General features: G+C 43.6%; 1 protein-coding gene across 3 annotated transcripts in view; it reads left to right on the forward strand.

Annotated features, from left to right (window-relative positions):
- Positions 1-24,005, forward strand: part of ABHD2 (abhydrolase domain containing 2, acylglycerol lipase) — a 103,261-nt gene that overhangs the window by 1,123 nt on the left and 78,133 nt on the right. The window contains exon 1 of one of the 3 annotated variants that reach the window (XM_049108452.1): positions 23,722-23,864. The exons of the other annotated variants lie outside the window; for them this stretch is intronic. The gene's annotated coding sequence lies outside the window, so the exon portion shown is untranslated. Of the gene's footprint in view, positions 1-23,721; positions 23,865-24,005 lie in introns of those variants that run through there. 3 annotated transcript variants of the gene reach the window in all.

A 24,005-nucleotide genomic window follows, 5' to 3' on the forward strand; every position in this document is an offset into this window, starting at 1 on the left:
TTCTTAATCCCTGCAATTCCTCTCTTTTGGTTGTTTTTCCCCCTCCAGTGTGTCCGTTTCACCTGCATTCCAGTAACCAGATCCAAGGGCAGGTTCCAAGAACAGGCTCATGAGAGGGGCCTGGGAGAGACTGTAGGTTTGGCACAGTTAATGTGGTCTGCGCCCAGAGCTTTTTGAGGGCCATTTCGTTACAAACCGCGTTAAGTCGAGTCCAAAAGAGAAACCATACAGTACCTCTTTCATTACTGTCTGTCATTTGCCTTGAATGGAGAGGACATAGTAATCTTCTGAAGGTCAGGAGGCAGAGAAAGAACCTTAACATAACTTGCTGCCTGTTTCGGGATAAACTAATCTTTGAGTAACCCATCAGAAAGCAGACCAGGTCATAGACTGTGGGTGGTCAGCATGGACTGGGGGGCGTTTTAGAGCTGATGATCCCTTAGTTAGAGCTCTGTCTAATTTGTCTTTTCAAAGGACAGGTGAGGAAACTAAGGCCCACAGTGGTCACAGGGCTCACTGGTCATCACAGAGCTATGACTAAGGGATGATCTCTTGACCCTGGATTTAGCCAGTGCATGACTTGTATTTTACTTGTACTCTCAGTATTTAAATTCTAAGGGAGTCCAGAGAGCTGAAGCAGACAGATTTTGGAGTGAGTGCCTGGATTAGAGTCCTAGCCCTACTTCTGATAAGCTGTAACCTTGGGCAAGTTAGCTAACCTCTCCATGCCTCTGTTTTCTCACCTATCAAACAGGCATAACGATGGTACTTAGATTGGAAGGTTGTTTTGAAGATTACAGGACTTCCTATAGCTGAAGCATTTAGAACAGTGCCTGGCACACAGTAACCACTACCGATTTGCCAAATACAATGTTCTGTCGCCTTTTTATGCTCCCCCCTCCCCCATATCTACCATGAAGTCTTTTTCTATCAGGAACTAATTTTTTCCCCTGCCTCCTGCCCCCAGTTCATTAAACATATTCCATATTTCACTAACGCATAAACGTCTGTGGAGTTTTCTAAGTCACATTGCATTTAAAACATTTTTTTCTTTTATTGAATTGTGTAATTCATTTTCTTTGTTAGTCCTTGTAATTACACCTGCTTTTAGATGACAGATCTCTTTTATTCTCTTTATAAAGGGGGAAAGAAACCCCTCGAAGTGATAAACAAAGTCCCTGGTAATACCAGTCCTCACAGCATCTTCCCAAATATCTTTGGCCCTCCTGCCCATTTGTCAGTGTGATGCAGCTTGATTATAAATGGATGAACATTTTTAGATTAAGATTTCATGAGCTACTGTATTAAGTGCTTTTCGGAAGTTCAAGGATCGTGTGTCAAATGCATTTAAGCAAGTTACTTAGTCATTCGAGCAGGGGCAGCACCAGCAGCGCCTGCCTTGCCTGGCAGGAACACAAGTGTGTGACTGATTTCTGCTGGTAATGTAGCTTCTTCACCGGTTTTTCTCCTCTTCTTGAGCTTGAAATAAACGATATGGCAAGTACAATGGAACAGCTTTTCCTCTCGTTGCAATTGGAAGAGTTCCCTTTCTTTTTTTCCTTTCAGCTTCATTTCTTTTATTGTCTTCATGGTTTTGATAAATATCTTCTCTCAGCTTGCCGGCCAATTCTCTTTTAATTGGAAGATACCTGTTACCTTTATTTCTGGCAGGAAGCCAGTCACCTTTGGTTTTCCCTTCTCTGTTTTTATGAGTTTTCTAGAACGAACCATTATTGACTGGCACCTTCTTAAGAGTTGAATTTTGAGTTTTGGGTTTTTGTCTCGGATGTTCGATAGAGTTCAGCCATCTTAGAATAATTGTTTTAGTTTCTTTGTGTGTTCATACGGGCCCCTACCTTGCTTTCTTTTCTATAACATCTCAGCGAAAGGAGTCTCGTTTGCTGTTATTCTTTAATTGTCCCGCTGGTCACCTTTTTCCTGCTAATCCCCGTCAGAGCCTGCCAAGACTATAGTGGTTCCCCTCTGCCCAGAATGCAAGATAATTTCTTTGATCCTATGAAAGATGGGGTGGAGTCTGTCTTTTTTTCCTTTTTTTTTTTTTTTTTTTTTCCTAAATCCTGGTTCTTTGAAAAACCCTAGCAGGGAGACTTCCAAAGTAAGAGAATTTCATGTGGCAGAATTTCTGCTGTGATCTTCTGTTAATAGTATTCTGGTGCTTATTGCAGTGTGGGTTTTGAGTGCTCCTTGACCAATCTGAGAGTGGAGATGACTGGAGCATGAGGTATCAAAGCCTTCCTGGTCCATTTTGGGGTAAATTGTCCCCAGGAATGGAGCCCTGGAAATTCAAATGCCTCTTAATGTGATCTGGCTGGAGAATTTTATTTTTTTAATTTTTAAAGATTTTATGTATTCATTTATGAGAGACAGAGAGAGGCAGAGACACAGGCAGAGGGAGAAGCAGGCTCCCTCCGGGGACCCTGATATGGGACTGGATCCCAGGACCCTAGGATCATGATCTGAGCCAAAGGCAGACACTCAACCACTGAGCCACCCAAGTGCCCCTGGCTTGAGAATTTTATATAGCAGCTTTAAAAAAAAAAAAATTATTTATTTATTTATTCATGAGAGACAGAGAGAGAGAGAGAGGGCAGAGACACAGGCAGAGAGAGGGAGAAGCAGGCTTCATGCAGGAAGCCTGACATGGGACTCGATCCCAGGTCTCCAGGATCACGACCTGGACTGAAGGCGGTGCTAAACCTCTGAGCCACCTGGGTTGCCCATATAGCAGCTTTTTATATTCCAATTTCTTTGGCCATGCATGGACATTGGTAACCCCCTGTCCTTCTATTTTTGTGTTAATACTGTGTACCTGCTGACGTCATCTCCCTGAAGGATCATTTTTCATATCTGCATATTTATTTGTGTTGTCTTGGTTCCAGGGCATCATGTTTTTTGGATTAAATGTCTTCTTTTAAATGTGTGGGAAATATCAGAAAGGGAGACATAACGTAAAGACTGCTAACTCTGGGAAACGAAGTAGGGGTGGTAGAAGGGGAGGAGGGTGGGGGGTGGGAGTGATTGGGTGACGGGCACTGGGGGTTATTCTGTATGTTGGTAAATTGAACACCAATAAAATAAATAAATAAATAAATGTCTTCTTTTTATAAAATGGCTGATGTGGACAGATGATCAGATCTATCATTACCTGTGAAGGCTGGGCACCAGACCCCATTGCAAGGCCCCCTTTACCGATCTCTTGTCATAGTGAAGTAGCAGCCAGGTAAAGAGCTTACGAAAGAACTGGAACATGTGGGTTTGCCCTGTTTCTGATCCTCTTTTGTTGCCTTTAAGTAGAGGTTCATTAAGTTCAACAAACTGAGCATCTGGTTGTGTGCCAGGCAAACAGCTGTCCAGAGGAACAACCAAAGTGTTCCCTTTGCTGCATAAGGCCTGTTTTGTTTTTACTTTACATTGACAACACTTTTAACGCTTTTAATTCAAATTTTAAAACTGGGTAATGCATTTATGTGATGAAAGAAAATGTTCGAAAGGCACAAAAGGTGAGACATTAAATACATCTCCGTCTGCCCCTGACTCCTGCTACCTAGTTTTGTTCCTTACGAGGCGACCAGCGTTACTGGTTTCTTCATCCTCCAGAAGTGTTCTGTGCACAGCCAGGATATTATATGCCAGGTGAATGACATTAGCAAATTCACCAAGAATATCCCCTTCCCTTTCACCCAAACGGTACCATACTGTACACACCATTTGGAACCTTGCTTTTTTCCCCCACTTAATATTTCTTGGCAGTATAGAAAGAGAGCTTCTGTGTCATTTTTCTATGAGGGTGGTCTATTTTAAATGTCTCTTTTCCATTTCTAAGAATGCTAAGAACCAGTCTTACTTAGGCAGCAGCCTTACATGGAGATCCTAAAGCATTTTTTGGATGTTTAGGGCCAACTATGTTTCTTTTCTACATACCGTCACTCTAAGCCTAAGAAGAGACCAGGTGACGTAGAGCACTTCTCTTAAAAGGTCATCCTATGAAGGGAGAATAGGATCATTGGGAAATGAGGAGCAGTGGACCTGGGGCCTTCCACCTTGCCCTCTGGGCAGAATGTGCTGGAATTGCCAGGGAAAGCTGGCCATATTTTCTCTGGTCTCCAGAGAAGTCTCCTGGCCTTCTTGATACATGTGTCAGTTCCTCTGTCACATCTAATCCTGGCTCCTGTACCACGGCACTGGTCCTGTTTGTCCTCACCCCAGAGCATCAGGAAGGAGCCCTGCACCTCACTGCCCAGCTTCCTGTTTGGATAGCTTTGTTAAGGGCCCCGCCTCTTCTCTCTCAGCCCAGGAAAAACCAGCTCTCCCACCTGTCCCTCTCCTAAACCAATACTTGGGAATATAATTTCGGTCATATTTATGAGCATTTTCCGAATTCTCTACGTCACTTTGCCATCTCCAAGGTCTGAACCTGACATGGTATGGCCAGGCTTTCTGACAGTAGTTCTGAGAGTTTCGGGGTTCCTCACATTAGAATTTTCTATGGCAGGATGCCTGGGTGGCTCTCTGCCTTTGGCTCAGGGCATGATCCTAGAGTCCTGGGACCAAGTCCCACATTGGGCTTCCTGCATGGAGCCTGCTTCTTCTTCTGCCTGTGTCTCTACCTCTCTATCTGTGTCTCTTATGAATAAATAAATAACTAAAATCTTTTTTTAAAAAAAAAGAATTTTCTATGGCTGTGCTTATGTTTTCTATGCATTGAATTAAACATGGTCTTGTGGTCTTCTGTGGCTCCCAGATCTTGCCTGATGTTCGGTTTCTCTCTTTTCTTCCAATGTGCCTTACTCTGCATCATGCTTTCATTTAGCTCCAAGTCTAATTTAGTGTCACTTTGAAATTGAATAGAACTGCCAAGGTGTTAGCCAGTCTAATCTGGAGTCATTACTTTCTGGTCTTTGCTCAGTGCTGGGCGTCCACATTATCACTGAGTTGTACCATGTGGTATGTATGTGATAGGAGAGGGAGGTAGTCTTATCAGCTATGTTTTATCCAGTATCCTGGGGGCAAAAGAAGAAGAAGCTTTGAAAATTGCCCCATTTGTGCACAATCAGTCCAAACATGTGTTTGTATACCGTTCCCTTAGTCGTGTCAGAGCATAAAAAAAACAAAGGAGGAAGTCCAACATGGGATTGCCAAATTTTCATCTTTTTAGGGAAGGAAATAAAAAACCCTTGTCATCTCCTGTGTTGCCATCTTTTTATTTATTTGTTTATATTTTTTAAAGATTTTACTTATTTCCCTGACAGAGAGAGAACAAGCAGAAGGAGTGGCAGGCAGAGGGAGAGGGAGAAGCAGACTTCCCAATGAGTAGAGAGCCTGATGTGGGACTTGATCCCAGGACCCTGGAATTATTACCTGAGCCGAAGCAGATGTTTAATTGACTGAATCACCCAGGCGCCCTGTTTGTTTATTTTTTTAAGATTTTATTTATTATTTGAGAAAGAAAGAGAGAGAATGAGGAGGAGCAGAGGGAGAGGGACAAGCAGACCCCACACTGAGTGCAGAGCCCAACGCAGGGTTCAGTCTCACAACCTTGAGATCACGAACCAAGCTGAATGAATTAACAGTTGGATGCTTAATTGACTCAGCCAGCCAAGCACCCCTTGTTTGTTTTTTTGTTATTGTTTTTTGTTTTTTTTAATATTTTATTTATTTGAGAGAGAGAGAGAGCACTAGAGAGACAGAACAAGCACAGGACAGAGGGAGAGGAAGAAGCATACTCTCCACTGAGCAGGGAGCCCACTATGGGACTTGATCCCAGGACCCAGGGATTGTGACCTGAGCCCAAGGCAGATGCTTAACTGAGCCACCAGGGTGCCCCTCTTGTTCATTTCTTTTTAAGTAATCTCTGTGCTAGGGCTCGAACTCACAACCTCGAGATCAAGAGTCACATGCACTACCGACTGAGCCAGCCAGGTGCCTCTGTTGTTGCCATCTATTGAGAAAAGATATTTTAACACCAAAAATGTAGGAAAGTCAGTGTCCCAGAATAAAGAACAACCTTGAAAAAAAAAAACTGATTTAGATTGATCAAAAGATTGAGCTGTGGAAATGGCATCATAGCATGGGGTGGGCATGGGAGGGGGGTGTCTGAAGAAGGGGATTCTGTTCAAGGAGGTTTCTACTTTTTCAGTTTCCTTAAGCAGTGCTGGCTGTTCTCTTGCTGGTACGCCATGCCATTCATGCAGCCCAGCTGGCCTAGTTGTGGCATTGTTTGGTATAGATTGTCCTCAGTGTTTTCGGGAGGTATAGACTATACAGTATAGATCCCAGTTGTAACACCTTAGAGTGATATGAGACAATGCTCCATGTCTTGATTTGTTCATGCCAAAATACCATATTGTGGTTCTAAAGGACAAGGAGAAGAGGAGGTTGGATTAGGACCCTAGCCACTCACTGGAATCGAGACCCTCCAGTGTATTTTTACATCAATCTTTTTAAGCATGTGCTTAAACTTATTAAATTCTCAATTTACTATGTCAGGTGGTGGCTTATATTGTTTCTGAGATAGATTGTGACTTCTCATCTGTGTCCCTGTGGTACTTTTTCTCTGCTCCAGTAGCACCATGACATTCTATCCCAAGTCAAGGATATTTTCTAGAGATTCCTTGAGTTCTCCTTAAATTAAGAACACTCAGACATATTGGTTTTGCATTAACAATAATTGGAGGGTACTTGGGTGGCTCAGTCGGTTAAGTGTCTGCCTTTGCCTCAGGTCATGATCCCAGGAACCTGGGTTCAAGTTTCATATCAGGCTTCCTGCTCAGCCAGGAGTCTGCTTTTCCCTCTTCCTCTGCCTCTCCCCACTGCTTGTGCTCACCCTCTCTCTCTCTCTCTCTTTCTCTCTCTCTCTCTGACAAATAAATAAATAAAATCTATAAAAAAACAATAATTGGAAATATTTAAAAAGCTTGCCCTGGATCACTGGGATAACCTCATTATACCTGGGTCCAGCCACATGGCCCCAATGCTCCCCATTTGTGTGTGAATTTCTCACGAGTTGGATCCAGGTAAGCTGCTATAGAGAAAAGTATAAAAGGACTTAGCATGGAGAAGGTGAGTAGCACTGGGGCAGCCAAGGGATAGCACAGAGCACTGTGTCCATGCAGGGCTGCAGCAGCGCTCCCAGCAGAGAGGAGGGGGCTCAAGAATGCAGCTGTCACACTGTGCCCAGTGCTTACCCACAGGACCTGCTCAGGAGGAGGCAGGAACATGGTGACATTGTCTCTGGATTTCAGGTCTGAAAGATGGCATCAGGGGCGCCTAGCTGGCTCAGTCAGAAGAGCTTGCACCTCTTGATCTCGGAGTCATGAGTTTGAGCCCCACGTTGGGTGCAGAGATTACCTAAAAACAAAGAAACTTAAGTTTTTAAAAAAATGACATCAGCCTCATTATATTAATGTAGTTAATCTGACTTTCAGTGTTTGAATAGTATTATTTGTATTTATTTGTACATTTATCTTGGTCGCCATCGTTTAAAAGTGCTAAAAGAAGTTTATGCCGAGTTTTATGTGTTTACATTTTAAGAAACAGTATAATAAATAATAATTGAATAAAAGTAACTTAACTCTAAGAATTGAATAAAAGCCCTGAGGCAATCTGTCAGGACTATATTTTCCTCCAGGGGTGGGGGAGCATCTAGCACCTGAGTTTGAAGAATCCCAATATAGGAGGAGCCCTAAGCTCTGTGGAGCAGACAGAGGTTTCCAGTCATAGTTGTGTCATGTGCAGCTCCTTCCTGTGTGCTGAGCACTTTGGGAATATTAGTTGAGTTGAAATGAAGAGTTAGTTTGCATCATTGGGGTCCTGCCTTAATAAAGAGCCTGTTTGTATGTGCAACCGGCACTAAGTGTCTACATTAATGGAAGGGAGCCCTTCAAAAGTAATATCTTTGGTTATTTTTGCTTGTTAATTTTGGAATTAAATTTGGAGTTCATTTTCTAATGAGATTTGCATGACCTGCACACTAGTGGGAGCAGCCTACGACATATTTGCCATAAGTGACTATTATTTACCATAATCATCCCAAGAACAAAAGAGTCTTGACTGTTACTGTAGTTGAACGTACACTTGAACCTCAGTGACTATAGGAAACTATTTGGAATGTAGCTAAATATAATCATTCATTCATTTATAGGCGTTTGTTATGGGAATTTTAAAGATATACAGAAATAGAATCCTATAGTGAACCCCCACGTACCCATCACCAGCTTCAGCAGTGACCACTCCTGACCCCTCTATTCTAGCCACTCCCCAGCCCATGTTAATTTGGAAGTAGATTCCAAACATCATGTCCTTCTATCTGTAAATATTTCTATGATATCACCTAAAAAATAAGGATCCCTTTATTAAACATGATTATAATACTATCATTACACTTTTAAAAAGTAACAGTGATTCTTTACTATCAACTCTCTAATCAAATTTGAACTATGTGTTCAAATTTCCAATTGTTTAAAATGTCAGAAATACTTTTCTTTTTTAGAAGGTAGTATTATTTATTTATTTATTTATTTATTCATTCATTCATTCATTTATTTATTTATTTTTTAGAGAGCACAAGCAGGGAGAGAGGGGCAGAGGGAGAAGGAGAGAAAGAATCCCAAGCAGGCTCCACACCCAGCATGGAGCCCAACTCAGGGCTCGATATCATGACCCTGAGATCAAGACCTGAGCCAAAATCAAGAGTCGGGCACTCAACTGAGCTACCCTGGCGCCCCTCTTTCTTTCTTATATAACTGGCACCATATTGTGCATGTTCCCTTCCTAGCTTTGTTCACTTAATGTGGAATGATGCATTTTAGTAAATTTCCATATGCATTACGTGGTTTCCTATTAACTTTCTCAGGCATCCAATGATGACGTTATTCTCTCTAAAATTGAGGGAGACATAGTATTCCTAGGAGTGTGTGATGCACCAGAGCCTTTCATTTGTTCAGCAAACATTTATCAAGCCCTCTTTCTGCTGGGCCTCTGCCCTCTGACCCTTCCGTGGTGCCTGCACACCCTTTGCCCCACCATCAGGCCATGCTTGGCCCAGAGGTTACTGTCCATCATTGCCTGCCGAGCTTCCAGTTCCACACAGCTAGCTCCCTGTGTGTCCTGAACTATGTTCCCACCGTGGACTTCAACTTCTCAGCTTCCAAATACCTTGGCTGTGATGCTTTTCTCTATTCTGATAGTATAAATAAAGTGCTTACCCTCTCTTGTCAATGACCTTGAAGAATGTGCCCTTCTAAATAGTAAGATGATGGGAAATGCCAAGTAGCATGTAGCCAAGGATATTTTCCCCAATTTGGAAAACACAGTCCCTTTCCTGGGTCTATCAGTAATATCACTCATCAGACTACTTATTGACTCTGCTTAGAAAGCTGAATGTTGCAGGGAAATTGCCAGAGAAATCTTATCTTTGCCACCAGAGAGCTTCTAAGAGGAATGCAGATTTCTTTTTTCTTTTTTTTAAGGCTCTCTTTGGATGGGAGAGGCCTCAGAGACCATCGCTGGGGGTGGAGTAGTCAGGATCCATCCAGCTCTGCGAGGGGCCTCTGAGATAGATACTCCTAGAGCCTTACACGCAGCGTGGCACAAGGAGGGTCCCGGGTCTCAGTTTCCTTGCTTGCATTAATAATAACTCACAGAACTATCGCAAATACCAAATGAGATAACGTCTGAGGATGCACTTTGTAAACAGTACATTATGTAATTGGTCTCTACTGTCAACTTCAGGGCATTTTGTGACATGTTTGAGGAATAACTGAGGTCATGTATTTAACTCCCAAGCATCCGATAAATTGTGGAGTTACACAAATAGGCGTTTTTACTATCATCTGGTTCTGCCCCTTCATTTTCAAGATACAGTGATTTGGTAGCACCAGCCAGAGAACACTAGCACTACTGGGTTCAAGGCGTGAGAGTCTTCAAACTCTATCCTGTGGGTTTGTAAACTTCATCTTTTTCTCTGGGTGGCTGATGGAGAAGCAAATGGTCTGGAGTGGGGACAGGAATGTGGATGCGTGTGACCCACTCGTCCCCTGTAGAAGATGTTTAGATTGGATTGGTCATGATCACTCACAGGCAAGTGTAGAAGCAGGACCAACCAGACCTGAAACCCTGGACATGCGGCTCTGGACTGTGATTCTCTAGCCTTGTTGGATAAAGCAAGCCCCTCCCCTGCCTTCTCTAGTGAGGACACCACTGCCAAGTTAGCACTGGGGTTGCATTTTTTCATTTTTATTGTAATAGCAGGACACTCTTATCACCACCCCCCCTATTTAATGGGTAAGGAAGCTGAGGTGCAGAGAGGTTAAGAGGCTTGCCCAAAGTCACACAATAAATGGTACAGTTGCCATTTAGGCCAGGTCTGTCTGTCCCCTAAAGCCTGTGAATTTCTCCGCCTTGACGTGAGTTGCCTCACTACCCCGACATCATCGGTGTATACCCACAGAAAGCATCTAGATGAAGTAGAAATCTTTGTAACAATTGTTCTGACCTATTTATACAAATTTGTTTCACATACCATAGATATTTGAGGAGGGATTTTTGCATTTTCCTTAGATGCCAGAAAGGATCTCCATGTTACAATTCCACCAATGTTTCAATCCGGGTTAACTAACCTAGGATTAATTGTATTTGACTTTTAATTTTCTGGATTACGTCCTAAACTCATGTTGGTGGGAAAATACCATAGGTAATCTTGTTGTTTTGGATGTTTGGAGGAAGTTAGTAGAAGTTGTGAGTCTTCTAGCGGTATTTGGGTATTTAGCTGAATGCCAACAATCAATGTGTAGCTTTCTTTCTTTTTTTAAATGAGTGGCTTTCTGTCTAACTTTTTTTTGGGTGCCTTTCCTTCCTTCTACTCCCTAAAACAGCCCATTTGGGCTCTGATTTCTCTTTCTTTTTATGTGAGCAGGTTTTGAAGTAGATTGATTTATAGCTCTTTGAACCTGCCAAGATACGCTTCAGACAAACAAGGGAAAAGGTAAAAGAAATATGGTATTGGACAGTAGCTTCTCTGAGTGATGGAAAGGGGAAAAGTTTCATTTAGATGGATAATTATTTGCCTGAATTCTGAGATGGTCTTTAAAATATCCAAAAGCTGCTGACAGCCCAGGTCACATTGAGCTTTGTCTTTTGCTCCACAGAGTGTGGCAGTTACAAAGATCTGTACCTCTCAGCCTAATGAAATAATCTCCTCCTGAGAAAATTCTGCTTAAGGGATCAGAATGGTGATGCGTTAGGCCTTCCCACAGACTTGGCCAATAAATATGTACTGAGTGCCCCACTGCGTGCTCAACACCATTAAATTTAAACTTGTATAGAATTTACATGAGGATTGAATTAGAAGGGCATAGACCAGAATCCCCAATAGAAACAAAAGGAACATAAGTCATTACTTTTATGTAGAAATGAGGCTTGCACATTTTCTAGTTATGAAAGGGGTATTTGCAAAATGCAAAGGTGGGAGACGGTATGATTTTTAGGGCCTTAAGGGGATGGGTTCCCAAATGAAAATTCCCATATAGATCAGTAGATTGTTCAAAACTATTTGCATGGTGACGTTGTGTGTTAACTATATTTTAAAAAAGAAAAATGATTTGAATGCCATCGTGGGCTTGCAATGATATTCAAATGATGCATGACAACGCTTGTCTAGTGCCCCATGGATCAGGTTACACAGAGCCAAAGAAATGCTTCTCACACCTCCTGCCATGTGCACTCAGACCTTCAGTGTGTCTGCACAGCACACATAGCCACAGCCAAATATGTGTGGGACGCCACCTTTTCCTTGTAAGTAAAGCCCTGAAATTTCATTTCACAGTGAATCACCACCTCTGCCCCTACATCCTCCCTCTTGCCCTGTCTGCCTGTCTCCTGACTGTCCAGCATTCTTGGGTCCTGGGTCAGCCAGTGAGCCCAGCCTGATGTCTGCACCCCACCCCTGCTTCTCACCTCCTCTTGTGTCCCATCTCTTCCCATGAGTCCCTAGCTATCTAGTCATCCTCCTTGCTTCCTTTGTCTGAATTCCTCTAGTATTTGTAGTTGGTACTTTAGGATTCTGTACCTAAAATACTCATAGAGCTGCACTATTTCCCAGTTATTTCATGGATGCCATGTATTATACTTCTTTCATACTCTTCACAGAGTTTAGAATGAAGCTAATGCCTTTGGTACCCTTGGGAGCTGGGTGGAATATCAGAAGAAGGGTGTAGATTTACATAACATCCTCCCCACCCCTGTGATATTGACACACTTTTTTGGCGGGGCTGGGGTGGGGACAGCTCTGTCCTCTCCACTTACAAACCACTGTTTTATCCATGAGGGTGCTTCCAATGTATACAGGTGTATCAATTTTTGAGAAATGAGATCACGGTTTTTTTCCCCATTATGGAGAAGCAGTTTCCTCATTTTTGATGATAGAGTCTTTCTTGATGGCTGGCTCCTCATCTCTTGGGAGACATGTGTGCGTAGGGGAAGCCCAGGAGAGGAGGAACCCCTGTAAAGTGAGCTAGCAGTTGAGATGCACCTGCCTTATGGTGCATAGTATTGAAAACTCTCCCCTGTGGTGTTGGGTGGAGGTATATGGAGGTGGGCTCTGAGCAGATGAATGGCTGACACAGGTAAGCTTTAGATAGAAACCAGAGGAGGAGGAGGCCACTGGGTGACGAGGGGTAGCAGTTGGGACTTGCCCTTGGGCCTTAGAGAAGGCTGAAAGCTTGTTTCCCAAGGCTGGGAGAGATGTTTGTGTTGGATGGATGAGGAGACAGGAACATTTGAGGATGTGAACCTACTTCTATCTGTTTACTTCGAAAAGCAGTCTAGGTAGCAGAGACCCCAAATATATCAGCCCTTTCTGTCTTAGAGCTTTTGAATTTTTGTTTTGCTATCTATTTCAGTGTTATCAGTAAAGGATCTGATAAAGCCAAGCTCAGGACTGCCTGGAGGACCCAATTCCATGTTCTTCATGTGTTAAAAGTCCCTAGCTATTGCTTTAAAACTAACATTTTTCTCATCTTGAAATATTTAATAAGGCAGCTTTTCTCTAAAAAGCTCAAGGCATTTTATAAATTTTATCCTGAGTATATCTGTGGGTATTTTGTAATTATAAAGCTTTTTAAAAATCTACATAATTTCATTAACTGCTTTCCCTTTAGTAACCTGTAATGTATGCAATCTCCCCTCCCCCATTTTATAGAAGAAAAAGAAACTTTCATAAAACTTAGATAATTTACCCAAGGTCACTCAAGGTCATTTGGCAGAATCTGAACTCAAACGCAGGTCCTCAGATTCTAAATTTTTTTTTTAATTTATTTATGATAGTCACAGAGAGAGAGAGAGAGAAAGAGAGGCAGAGACATAGGCAGAGGGAGAAGCAGGCTCCATGTACCGGGAGCCTGACGTGGGATTTGATCCCGGGTCTCCAGGATCGTGCCCTGGGCCAAAGACAGGCGCCAAACCGCTGCGCCACCCAGGGATCCCAGGTCCTCAGATTCTAAAAGCTCTTGTTCATTTATGAACAACATGGGCTCCATGAAGCTAGGGTAAGCTTCAAAATCCTCATAGAGGGCAAGTGATCTACCCAGAGTTGCACAGCACAGCACATTTTGAGAAGAGAAGCCACCGGTGTGGAGACACAAATGGGATCCCTTCCCTCTTCTCACAGCCAGAATCCTGCACCTCTGGGTCCTTCCACTTGGGTTGTGACCCAGAAGCTGGGGACGGGGCTCTGTTGAGTGCCCAGAATCAGCAGAACTGATGGCAGATGCTAGGCAGGGCCTCCATGGAGGCCCAGTGCTGGACCTGGCTTGTTTAGTACCAGGTGGTAACTATCTCACACTACCCTTCCTTTCATTCTTAGCCCAAGGACCCGAGTGTGAATCAGTCCTTCCTATTAGCATTTAGCTAGTGGATTTTATCTTCTAAGACTTGGGCACTTGTCACAATGGAATCCATGTGACCTTTAAGCCTGCTGTTCTAAGCTGGCATGAGATCCTGTTTCTACTCACAGCGTCTGAGGTTATAAAACAGAAATAAGTAAAACGTTCCTTAAAAAGCCATGCACACACACAAAAAAATAAAAATAAAAATAAAATAATAAAATAAAATAAAAATAAAAAGCCATGCACATTGTATACCCTTGTCTCTAGAACCTTCTCGGTCTTGGAAGGGCAAGGGGCCCAGAACCTTTCCTGCTTTCTAAGCCTGTGTTAAAGGGTCTGGTGGCTGAGCCCCGAGAGGAGCTCTTGCTTCCACAAGTGACAGAATTTATCATCAGAGAGCCACAGAGCCAGGAGGACCTAGAGAACTGGTGAGCTAGCCCTGTGGGCAGAGTCTCTCTCCTTTGGGAAGGAGGCAAGGGGCTTGACCTGTTGGTTAGGTCTTCTCACACATCTACTTCTTGACACTAGCTGCCTGGGTGAAGGGCAAATGCCACAGCTATAGTGGGCTGCAGGTGTCAATGCTTTTGTGGGGGGTGTGCACACTGGCCGTCTTAGCCAGGTCACTGTGCTCTGCTCTGGCGCTGGGGGCCTTGGGAAACCAGAATGCTCAAAAATGGAGATTCCCAGTTACATTTATTTCTCTCTTTCTGGGTAGCTGTAAGTCTCCTGTTTTAGCTCTGAGTGACACTTGCCTCTTTGCTTTAGTGAGTTCCATGGGGTCCATGGTTCTTTAGTCAAGGGTTGTGCCAGGCACAAACTACGTCTTGCCTCTAGCCACTTCCTCTAGTTTCCTCCTTCTGGCAGTTTGTTTGCAGACTCAGAAGACTGAATGAGATCTGTACTGTTCCTAGGACAGGTCCAGGAAATTTCTTTAGTGCAGTAAATCTAGAGAGGCTCTTCTCTTCAATTGTACCCTTCCCTTAAAAATTCCAGCAAACTAAGTGCTTAGGTTCCTTAGGTTCTAGTAAACTGAGATGCTTTTGATATTACAGAGTTTAATTACAGTATAAGGGTTTTTTTGTTTTGCTTTTTAAGTAGGCTCCATGCCTAGCAGGGAGCCCAGCGCAGGGCTTGAACTCACAACCCTGAGATCAAGACCTGAGTTGAGATCAAGAGTCAGACGCTTAACTGACTGAGCCACCGAGGCGCCCTACAGTATAGGGTTTTGTTTTGTTTTGTTTTTAAGATGTTAAATATTTATTCATGAAAGACACACAGAGAGAGGCAGAAACATAGGCAGAGGGAGAAGCAGGCTCCCTAGGAGGAGCCCTATGCAGGACTCAATCCCACCATCCCAGGATCCAGGACCTGAGCCGAAGGCAGACGCTCAAACACTGAGCCACCCAGGTGCCCCCAGTCTAGGGGCTTTAACACATGTGTACAGCTATAAAATATCTTCATTAAAGTGCCTGTCTTTTTAGAAAAGTCTAGGATTTCCACAGAGGAAACACCTGGCTTATGATTTTTTGTTTGTTCTCAGGTAAAGATTGAATGGTCTCTCTGTGATAGCGAGAACAACTTTGCTTGTGATTTTACTGAGTGCTTTACCCATTTGTCCTCCAGTGAGAGTACAGCAGGGATGCTTGCTCATGGGAGAAGCCAGCTTCCTTTCTGTATTTGAAGAAGAGCCTGTAAAAGTACTCAGTTAAATGTGCGTGCTTAACGGTGACTCAATCTCCAGATATTTTTAGGTCAGTGATTTTCTTTTGGGAAAACTCGTGGGTTAGTAGCCATTCCTGACATTTAAATGTGAGGTTCACATTTCTCTCATAGGGTAACTTTCCTCTTACTAGGAACTTGTAGGACATCTTCCAAAATTTCTGCAGGTTGAGTGTGCGACCTTATGACTTTGTGGAAGAAGATGGTTAAAATTAACAGTTACCACATGAGTGAGTTTGCACAAAGGCAATTTCAGGGCCTGAATTGTGGCCTACTGAGAATAATGTTCATATCAATGTGTTTAGTTCTCTGTTGATCCACCCCTTCTCTTTCCCAAATTGTGTGTGACTTCGGACGGTCCTTTCATTTTGTGGCACCTGATTTGGGAAAGATGTTGCACGAGATTGCCGAGGGGCTTCCTCCTTCCTTGCAGCCAGCCAGTCTGGTTTGATGAATGAGATCTAGTCTAGATCTAGTCATCAGTGCTCAGTATTCAAAAATAAATACACTTCTCGTGGCATCTGTTGGAAATAGGATTGGCCCTGCCATTGCCAGTGCTCTCCATCACTTTGGATTTGAGGTGGTTACTCTGAGGACAGCTCCAACAGAACTAACTCTCCCTGGAGAGAATAGGCAGGCCTGGCCCAGCCTGCATATGCCAAGAGTGGTTCTGTGCTGGCAGAGGGGCTCACCCAGGGCATCAAAACCTCACTGTGAGTGAGAGCAGGGCCGGAGTCAGCCCAGGTTGCCAGAAGGGCATGGTTCTGGGTAGCCCAGGATGTACCTTGGCTCCTTCCAGCAATGCCTCTGACACCATTCCAGCCCCATGGCAGTAAGTGTGGATGGCTGGGCTTTCTCCTACCTCTGGACTTGCTTCTCTCCTGCTGTGGAGTTGTTTTTTATTTTATTTTTATTTTATTTTATTTTTTCCTCTACTCTGACTTGTTTAGTTAAATCGCAGATACAGTGGAGGAGAAACTGGCCCTCTTCCTCCCTGCTTTCTCCTCAAAGCTGTCATGTGGCCTCCATCTAGAGTCGATTATGTTTTGTCTAAGCTGCCATCAACAAGGCTAATGGACTGGGGTGACATGAGGTTTTTGTCGTCATTATACTTGGCCTTCTGCTATCCTTCTCTTGACACAACACTATTCACAGGGCAGTTTTGAGGAGCAGAGTCTGCCAGAGGCTCCCAGTGCTGGCCTAGGGTTTTATTTCAGGGCGTTGAAGAGGTTAGTCAGCAAAGCCACGCCAAGCAAGAGTAGGTTTACCTGCAGGAAGGGAGTGTGTGAGGGGACAGGCCTTCTTGGGAAGAGAGGGACCCCCAGCAGGAGAGAGAGGAGAGGGCTCCAGGTTGTGCACTGCCAGAACCCCTTTTAGCACAGAAACAAGAACACCTGTTGGAGCTGTTACAGAACGTGATGAAGAACACATACTATCCAGTGATTCATTAAGTTGACCATGGTTCCATGTTAGAAGAATAAAGAATAAAGTGACTCTTGGGGTTAATTGCAGACTTGTTGGAGGAAGTCCAACCAGTCGGCCAGCCAGTTCCTTCATTGTCGGTGAGGTCTCTGTGTCAGGTAGGAAAGAGTATCTCTTGGGATCACTTCTGCCAGATGTGGGAGTTTACTAAGGAAAACTGGATGAGAGGTTAGCAGTAGTGATGGTACAGCTGATATTTGGAAGCACTTACCATATGCCAGGATTGTTGTAAAATACCATCTCTGTATCAACACCTTTAGATGAGGGCGAAGGACAAGATCTGTAACTGGTGGGGCCAGGATTTGACCCTGGGCTATCTCATTGCAGAGCCTCGAACTAAACGAAATCCACATCCGACCAGAGTGGAAGAGGAACAGAGGAATTCTTTAGAAGTTTGGTTTGGTTTGGTTTTCCTTAAGAGGTATTTATCAGGGGACCCACAGAATTATTGGAGCTCGTTCTAATATGTCAGGTCCTCTTGAGTTGCCAGGGAGGGAGACACCCCCTCCCCAAATGTCTCCATCTCAAGGCTTCCATAAGTCACTGGTACACGGAGAGGAAAGGGTGGTCTGACAGCCGAATCAAAGAGGAAGAGAAGCCAAGCCAATAAATATTTGTGCACAGAATACCATTTATATTGTGTTAATAAGTAGCCTGTGAATGTTCATGTCAGTTAGCTGATTTGGGTCTGAATTGATTGGAGCTTGTCTGGGTAAGGAGGACGTGGCAAAGGGTATCTTTGACCTGTAAGGACAGAATCAGACAACTACAGAGTCACGAGAGGTAATTTGGGCATATTCTCTCACAGTTCTGAGTAATTCTGAAATCAAGGTGTCTCCAAGGTGGGTTCCTCCCTGAGGGCTCTGAGGGACAGTCTGTTCTGTATTCCTAATTTCTCTTGATTGCCAGCAATCCTTGGCATTCCTCATCTCAGCGATGGTTCGCACTAGTCTCTGCTTCCACCTTTAAAAGGTCTCTGCACATCTGTGTCTCTGTGTCCAAACTTCCCAGTCCTGACAAGGACACCAGTCATGGGGTCAGGGCCAACTCTAATCAGCGTGGCCCCGTCTTACCTTAATTACACCTGCCAAGGACCCAATTTCCGAAGGAAGCCATGTTCACAGGTCCCAGGCAAACATGAATTCGGGGGGAACACTGTGCATCCCACTTCACCCTGTAATGAGTTGTCTGTGTTTGAGCTCTCTACCTGGTTTTTTTCTTTCTTTCCTCACTGTAAGTTTTGTACTTTCAGGGAACATTAATATTCTGAGGCTGAAATCATGGCTCACCCATGCAGGTAGAAGGAATATGACAGAATTTTTGGCATAAATGGCACAGCTGAGAAGGCATAACTGTTTGCCTTATTTGAAGGAAGAACAAAGGCCATGAAGGTAGTCGTTCTTGGGAGTTTTGTTGTTAATAGTCCACAAAGTAAGCTGGCAGACAGGGCTGTCTCTTGTTACAGGACACAGAGTTTTTCCTGTGCTCTTTAGCCAAGGACTGCAATTCTATCCCTAGAATCTCAGAAATTCTGAGCTGTCGGAGACCTTTGGCATCATCTACTTCTAACCTAATCTGCTCACTTTAGGGCTGAGGTCTTTAGGGCTCAGAAAGGTTATGGGACTTGACTTATTCATGGTCCCTGGCTAGGCAGGAGCAGAGCAGGCACTAGGACCCAGGTCTCAGATCCCCAAGGCTGGAGCTTCTCCCAGCCCTGGGGCCCCCATCTCTCCAGGCATCTGTGTCTCCATCTCAAAATAACACCCTGAGCCAAGGGAGAGCTGAGAGAAGTCCTGGCCTTCGCACTGGTGGAAAGACTGGGCAAGCACGTCATAGAGAATGAGACACGACCTAAAGTTCCATTACGGGTGGGCATTTGGGGGCCCCTTGTATGTTGGGTTTCCTTGTTAATGTAGAGACTGCATACAGAATTTTATTTCACTGGTCTTATAAAATGACCAGTAGGAGCAGGGGAGGTGTGTGGCTCTCTGGCTGAGGAAAGACTGGATCAGGTATGCAGTAAGCCCAGTCCTTCCTTGGATTGGAGATGGACGTGGGGTGTGGTGGGGTGGGGTGGAGTGGGATGATGCTTTAGCCCCCAGGCTGGTCTGTATGGCCTTTTCCCCACCGGAGCTCCTTGATGTTCATGGTAACCCGATTTTGCCAGCCCAGGAAAGGGAGGGGGCGGGCACACGAAATAGTACAATGGCAGCTTATTTTGTTATGTCTGGAACAAGTTCAGAATATTAATATTTTGTGGCAGGTCGAACTTGGAAGGAGAGAACGCCATAAAATAAAATGTAGCAAGATAAGTTAAAATCAATGTCAAGAGTTTTGTTCTGAAATTGCCAGTTGATTAATGCCGGGTTGTTTTTTTGAAAGATTTATTTATTCATGAGAGACAGAGAGAGAGAGGCAGAGACACAGGCAGAGGGAGAAGCAGGCTCCCTGCAGAGAGCCCGATGTAAGACTCAATTCCAGGACTCCAGGATCACAACCTGAGCCAAAGGCAGAAGCTCAATCACTGAGTCACCCAGGTGCCTCAATGCCTGGTTTTATACATACACATATATGTATTTAATATATGTATTAAATATGTATTTGTGTATAATCTGTCTCATTGCAGAGCCTCGACCTCAAGTATATACTGTAAACACTCACATTCACACTTACACATATGTCTTCCAAATCCTATACTCAAGTCCCATTTGTAGATCTAGCTACTCCATAAGTCCTTCTCTGATTAATTTTCCCTAGACAAAATTATTCTCATCCTCAAGTTTCTAAAGTATGGACAGCCATAAGATAAGCTTCTTTTTGAACCCTTGTGCAGTGCTGGTGGGAATGCAAAGTGGTGGAGCCACTGTGGAAAACAGTATGGATGTTCTACAAAAAGTTAAAAATAGAGCTATTCTATGATCCACTAATCACACTACTGAGTATTTACCCCAAAATACAAAAATACCAATTCAAAAGGATACATGCACCCCTGTGTTTATCACAGCATTATTTGCAATAACCAAGATAAGGAAGCAGCCCAAGGGTCCATCAGTAGATGAATGGGTAAAGAACATGGAATATATATATATTCCATATATATGTGGAATATTACTCAGCTATCAAAAAGAATGGAATCTGGCCATTTGCAATGGCACGGATGGAGCTAGAGAGTATAGTGCTAAGCAAAATTTCAGAGAAAGACAAATTCCATATGACTACTCATGTGGAATTTAAGAAACAAAACAAATGAACAGAGGAGGAAAAGAGAGAGACAAACCAAGAAATAGACTCTTAACTGTAGAGCACACACTGATGGTTGACCAGCAGGGAAGTGGGTGGGTGGATGGGGAAAACAGGTAATGGGGTTGAAGAAGCACACTTGTCATGAGGAGCACTAAGTGATATATGGGAGTGTTGAATCCCTATGGTGTACACCTGACACTAATGTTACACTGTATGTTAACTGAACCAAAATTAAAATAAAAAAATTTTTTAAAGATTAGCTTCTTTTCTCCCAGTTAAAATGAGAATTCTACTTCATTGTGGGCCAACACAATGTTTAACACAGTGCTAGGTGCACAGTAGGTTGCTGGGTCCTTGAGCCACTGGAGTTCAAGGGAAGTGACCCTGAGGACATGTAGTAGAACTGTCCTGCTTCTTGGGATGTCAGGTTCAAGCCTTGGATCAAGGGTGCATATTTGGACCATAATAATTACAAATCTCTCATAGGATTCCCTTCACTGAACTGAATTCAATTTAAAACCCTTGGTGTTTTTTGAGGGTTGAGGAAATTAATTCTCTACTGCATTTGCTATTAAAAAAAAAACGTTGTAGGAGGACATTGCCTATCACATCACTCAAGAGCCACTTATATAAAGTCCCACAGAGGGTTTTTTTTTTTTTTTTAATGATTCTCTGCCAGAAAAGCCCTCCTTCCCTTCCATATCTGTCATGCTTTCTGGGATAAGAGCACAGGACACGTTGTCTTTCTTTCCACTTTGGAGAACCAAGAGTTTGGGTTTCTCTTTTTACTCTTGTAGTCAGCAAGCTCAGGTCCATTCTAGGCTTACTCACATCTGTAATTGTTGTGTATGTGGACAGAGGTATTCTTCTTGTCTAGAGGTTTGTAACTCCTTCTTAGGTTTTGTTAGTTGCTATTTTAGGGCTTTTTTTTTTCTGTTTTCCTATTATTATTATGGATTTTTATTATTTTCTATTTTCCTATTATTATGAATTTTAGAAAAGAAAAAAAAGAAAAATTACCTGCACTCTAATGACCCAGTGATTGTAGCATCCAGAAAGATTTGAATATATAGTGTTTCCTTCTGTATCATTAGAAATTGCAGACAAGGGGTGCCTAGGCTCAGTCAGTTAAGCATCCAATTCTTGCTTTCAGCTCCGGGTGTGATCTCAGGGTCAAGCCTCACACTGGGCTCCGTACTTGATGAGTTTGCTTGTCCTTCTCACTCTGCTCTTCCCCCTGCTTACACACTCTCCTCTGTCTCTCAAATAAAAAAAATATATCTTTTTTTTTTTAATTGTAGACTTGAAGACTCTAGATGTAACAATGGCTTAAACATGCAAGGGATTATTCAGTTCTGTAAAAGAAACCCGGAGGTAGTCAGTCTAAGTCTGACATGGTAGACCCATGAAATCATCAGGGACCCCAGGCTTCTGTTTTTCCACTCTGCTGTCCTCTTAATGGGCTCCTCGAGCAACCTCAAGGTTACTTCATGGCCAAAGATGGCTCTGGGGTTGTAGCCACATCATCTGCATTCCAGGGATATGTGAAGGGAAAAAGGTAGAAGAAGAGTTTACCCCCTGCTTTTTAAGGAGGCTTCGGAGAAATCAGACCAGCACCTTCAGATTTGGCTAGAATTAAGTCACATGAACTCACCTACCTGCAAGGGCAGCTGGGATCTATAGTTTTTTCCAGCAAGGCAGGCCCATTTTACAGGTCTCTTAGTGGGAGGAAGGAGAGCTTTCCTTTTGAGAAGCAGTCAGCCATCTGCCACATTTCTGGGCTGTTCTACATGTGTATTATTGAAACCATCCCAGATAGTTTGTGGAAAAAGTCAAGGTGTAGATAAACGTCAAGGTGTGGATAAACAGTGTGAATAACAACAAAATGTATCACATCTTATGTGCTGCTTTGTCTTTCCATAATTTTTCTGTGAATTTATTATTTATACATATACTGATTAGTGTATGCTTTGAATATTCAGTCAATACAGACTTATGCAGGGCCAGAGGGATCTTAACACAGGTTTCTCCAAGGGTCGCATATTTTGATGCCCATAGGAACCACTCCAGCACCATGGGTGATTAAGCAGGTGATGGGGGGGTGGTCAGTGTTGTGGACCGTATGGAGTGGTGGGGACCGTGACAGCACAGAGATCACAGGTCCTGTCTGGAGGGGCAGCCACCTTTCAGCTCCAACCGTTTTGCCAGATGAGAACCAAGCTTGGTGTTGCCAACTCTTACGATTTTTTTTTTTTTTTCAAGAAAAACCAGAAGTTTGGATTTTTATTTGAAGTCCCCCGGTATTTATAACTTGCCGGCTAAAAAAACAAAAACAAAAACTTGCCGGCTAAAAAAACAAAAACAAAAACTTGCTGGCTAATAACCTTAATTGTTTAAAATGCTAGCCAGCAGCTGAACCCTGGAAAGGTCAGGTGCCTTGTGATGTGGCTAGAGACTTTGCTCTTTAGTCCCCACCTCAACAAAGCCTGGTCCTCTGTGGCGAATTGGTCTCAGAATATGAAGAAATAATAAAAATTTGAGGTTGAGCATGACTACTCTGAGGGTTAATTGAGTCTCCCTTTCAAGTGGCTTTCATTTCCTTTTGAAGTCATTTTGATGTTGTGGAATCAGAGAACACTGGGCTCGAATTCCAGCTCTGCTCTCACCACTGTGTGACTTTGGGCAAGCCTCTGGTGTGTCCTCTATGTCTTTTGTCCCATCCATTTTGTTCCATCCATTTCTTTCTTGCCTGCTTCTCTTTCTCTCTCTTTACTTTCCTTTTTACAGTGTGGTGGTGAAGAGGAGGGCTCCTGGAACCTGAATGAATCCTGGTTTCTCCACCTACTAGCTAAGTGGCCTTGGGCGAGTTACTCAAACTTCTTATGCCTCAATTTCCTCGTCTGTGAAAAAGGGATAATAATAGTACCTGCTCCATAGGGTGCAGTAAGGCTGGCATATGTAAAGTACCCGGGACGGGGCTTGGTGCATAGGTAGCACTGTATAAACCCTGGCTGTCCTCTCTGCCCTCACCCTTCTCTTTTCTGCTTGGAAGCAAAGCATTTGCAGCCCAGTGGGCCCAGCCCTGGGTCCCCACCCACAGAGAGAACTTTTAACTCCTGACACTCCTCCACAGCCAGTCCCCAGCCCCATCAAGACCTGCAGGCTGTGTAGCTTCCCATTCCATGCCTTCAGTACTGTTCTGCTTCTGGTCCTGGGCCTCCAAGCCCATCCGTGTTCATATCCTCCTCTCTCAGCTCACATTTCCACATTTCGTTCTGTCGCTGCTGTGTGTTTGGGAGACAAGGGATGAGTCAACCCACTGCTGCCTTGACCTCAGGCCTTGCTAATAAGTTATTTCCTTGGTCACCCAGATGCTACCTCTCAGGCATTTCTGAAGATGACGCTATAAGATATAGCATGAAAGCCATATGGGTTTGCTTTAGCCAGAATCCTGGATAACTCATCCTGGAAACCAGAGAGACTGTCAGTTTGTGGCTCCACAAAGAAGTCCCCCAGCAGGTTTGTTCAAATGGCCAAGCAGCCAAGAGTGTGACACATGTGTTAATTAAAGAAATGGTCTTTCTCCCCAAAGACTTGAAATGAAGAGACTTGGATGGTGCTTTTATTTTAATTAAATTGCTTCTTTCTCATTCTTTAGAA

This window comes from Canis lupus, chromosome 3, assembly GCF_003254725.2.
Source record: "Canis lupus dingo isolate Sandy chromosome 3, ASM325472v2, whole genome shotgun sequence".
NCBI lineage: Eukaryota > Metazoa > Chordata > Mammalia > Carnivora > Canidae > Canis > Canis lupus.